Here is a 3749-nt window from a genome sequence, read left to right as displayed (position 1 = left end):
TTCTGAAGTATCAAAGGAGAAATACTCCTTCAATGAAAATGTTTTCTGTGTAATTGCTACTATGCTTCCTGCCCCTGGTTCAGCAACTTTGGATGCTGTCCAGATCCACCTGCTGTCTTATCAGGGGAGGTCAGTACAGCGGCCAACCAGGGAGCCTCAATCCCAGAGGAGTGGCTCTCCAGAAGAACAAAGGCTTCTAGTAGAAAGTCTCTGTTAATGCTTAAACTACAGCTGACTAAGGGCAAAGGGAAAATGTATGCTTATAGTGACACTATGAAGGGATTTATTTTACACAGAATTGAAAACACAAACTTGTTTATAGTTGAAAATCATTCAATAAAACTGAATTGGAATAAATCTATTAAACATGCTGACTTGAATGACCTCCTTTCTCCCTCTTAGATTCTGCAATGATTTGTAGAGAGTATATAATATATCCTTGGAAGACACTTACACCTCCTCAACTACTCTCTTTTCTTTCCCTTGCATTTTCTTTAGAGTTAGGTTAAAAAAAAAAAATCACAGAAATATTGAATTGTAGCCAAATCTGTGCTCTGCACTCTATGTCCCCCTTCTCATTATTGGTTCACTTGGGATATTTACACATGGTACTGTACACTGGTGCTCACAGCTTGAGCTGGCTCAAGATCTCACAGGAGAATGGATCAGATTACCTTTGTAATTAATGCTAATGGAGTTCACTGGCTAACATGGCAAACAGTTTCTGCATCCTAAATGGAGCTTAACTGGAGCTAGGTCAGATTTTCTGTGAAACTACATCTCATATTTAGCATAATACTTTCCTCAAGATACCCTTGTCTTTTATTTGTGCTGTGTTTTTAATTTATTTCCTTTCTAGTTTTTTTGTATGCTACTCACATGGTGTCTTCTTGTGAAAGCAGGGTAACCATTTCTTGATTCATTTCTGGATTATTTTGTTTCCAGTGAAAATGCCGATTTTTAAAAACTAAATGCTGTTGTGAATCTTTCAGCTTGAAATCAAACAATTTGAAGAACAAGTAGCTTATTTTGTTTTGTCCTTTTCCTGACTTTCTTATTTTCTTTGGACTTGATAAAAATAAAATTGGACTCTTTCATTTCCTTGCTTGTTCACTGATTAATTAAGTCCGCTTTTGATCTGGTCAGTTAACCTTAAGAGTTATTCTTCAAGTCAATTCCTTGTGATATCATTGGCTGGTTGCTTGATAGCGTGCTCCTCTGACATGTAAGATCACTGAAGACTGAATGGTCAACAGGAAACAGTAACTTTGGGACAGCATTCCCTAACTAAAGGAGGACAGTCAATAATTCACTTCAACAGATCCAAACTGTAGCATTGGAAATAGCAGTTATTTTCATCTCAAAATGAAAACCAATCTTTTCATGGCCAGGCTACCAGGATAAGCAGGAAATTTGCTCTCTTGTACACAAATGTGGCAGCTATGATCAGTTTTATCATCTAGTACTGTAGCATTAGCCTGTGGACAAGCAACATTTCTGCTTCTACAACAGCAGAGAAAAGAAAGAAATATTTATTCAGCTGTAAGAATTCTGTGTCATGGATCCTATGGATGCATAGGCATAAGGCAAAGAGTTAAGTCTTTCAATAAAGAGATGTCTGGAAGACAGTTCCCTATTCAAGCACAGAAAGTAGAGATACTAGTCAAGAAGAGGGGCAGGAAAAGATATGTGTATCTGGATAGTCTAAGACACCCCACATCTTAAGTCTTAAGCTCAAGCTACCATGCAGAGATGAGCAGCATTTCTTCATCACTGTGGTTTACTTTTCTCAGCTCTAAAAAAAGATGTAGTTGCTAGTTGCAGCTCCCAAGACACAGCTTAGCTTGCAAACTGCAGTACTCCCATACTGCCTTTCATTTAACCAAATCCATTATTTGGAAACCATAGCAGTCAAAGGCTGTATTTGTATCCATTTCACTTGATCAAAGGGACAGTAAGACATCTGTCTATATCCAGTATGATCCAGTGGATCAGTAGTACAAAGACCATCAGTGGCTACAAACAAAAACATCTTCAGTTACCTGGCACCCTAGCTACTTTAAGTGCATGGTTTGAAAAACAGGACACCTTCGCTGATACTTTGGACAAGCCTCTCAGTCTCTATGCTGAGTTGGTGTCCTAGTGCAACACAATGGCCTATAGCATGGTCCTTGCTATCTGGTTGTGAGTTTCTGGTATGTGACACACAGGTGCAGGAATTGCTGATAGTAGCTAGGAAAGCCTACAGCTGTGTCAGATGGCTATCTGTCATGCCGTGATCAGATGGAAACATGCAAGTTTGGGACAACAGAAAGCAATGTTTTACCATTTGTGGGTATGTAAGACCTGAACTGTACCCATTCTTGGGCTACCCACAAATAATTCCCACCCCACAGCATTTGGATAAGACCACAAAGCTGGTTGGAAAAAAGTAGGAGTTCAGTCAATGAATGTATTTGCCACATCTGCTAGGGAGGAGAAATGAAATGCACAAAGACTTCTTCCCAGACAGATGTAGCCTCCCCTGCAGAGGAATATGGGACATACATTAAGATGGCATGTCCCATCTGCCTCAGGACACTCATGCATGGCATATGTGTCTTTAAGATCACATGCAATAAAATAGGCATTTATAACAGCTATTAGAAACCAAACTGCATTCTGGTTATGTTTGGTTGGTTGGTTGGTTTTGTGGGTTTTTTTGGAGTGCATTGGACTGGGAAATGTGATGGACTGCTCCTTCAGGACAGTTTAGCTAGAGGCTTTCCAGGCCGGGGCTGATTTCAGATATGCAGAAGTCTAAAAGAACTATAGGGCTTTATTTCACTACAGGGACAAACACTAAAGTGAAAGGGGTGTTACATGGAGAACATTGAATGTTCTTTTCCGAAGCTACGTAGCTGCTTTTCTGAAATGATTGCAGAATCTGAGATTTGGAGTATTCAGGCTAGAATGTCAAGGTCCAGTTCTGGCATTTGTGTATTAGGGAGAAGATATTTCTTTGTATCAGTGTGAGAACTATGACAGAGCATTCTTCAAAAGAGAGTGCATCAACAAAAACTGGTGAACTCTGCAGGCAGTTCTGCCACATACACGCTATTAGGGCAGCCTATTTGCACATAGAATGAACCCGAAAACAAAGAGACAAATTTAGGACACTGATGTTAGAAAGGGCTGAAATATCTGTGTCAGTTTTTCAAACCTTCAGTTTGGCATGTGCTTCACCGACACCTGATCTTTAAACTGAACGTTTGTTTGTTCAAATTGGCTATTTTACACATGTGCACAGCTCTGGAAAAGCAAGTGGAAAATTCTTTGTGCTCAGCAGCTAAGGTAAATTACTTAAAGAATGTGTCCCTTTCCAAATGAAATAAATGTTGAGCAGCACACTTATATTGGTTGCTTGGCAACAGGTTGTCCTTTGGCTGTGCTGGGGACTGCACTGGTCCTTTGAGACTGCCATTACAGACCTGCTTGGAAATGTCACATTTGGAAAGGATGCAGAAGTCGGTAATTCTGGGGTTTTTTTGTGTGGTATCAAATAATTAAACCTCTCCTATTAAATTAGCCTATTCCCAGAACTTAATCCTCTCTGGGACGCCACAGAGTTTAGTGGAAGTGGTATAGTTTCTCTCCTAAGGAGGAATTTTTATACAATCCCACATAGCCCAGATCCACATGTACTTTACACTGAATGCTCTTTTTGGTAGGAAGATGTTAGTATACCCTGCATAGCTACACCAAGTGGA

Source organism: Indicator indicator, chromosome 5 (assembly GCF_027791375.1).
Source record: "Indicator indicator isolate 239-I01 chromosome 5, UM_Iind_1.1, whole genome shotgun sequence".
NCBI lineage: Eukaryota > Metazoa > Chordata > Aves > Piciformes > Indicatoridae > Indicator > Indicator indicator.
Note: the sequence above shows the minus strand (reverse complement) of the source record.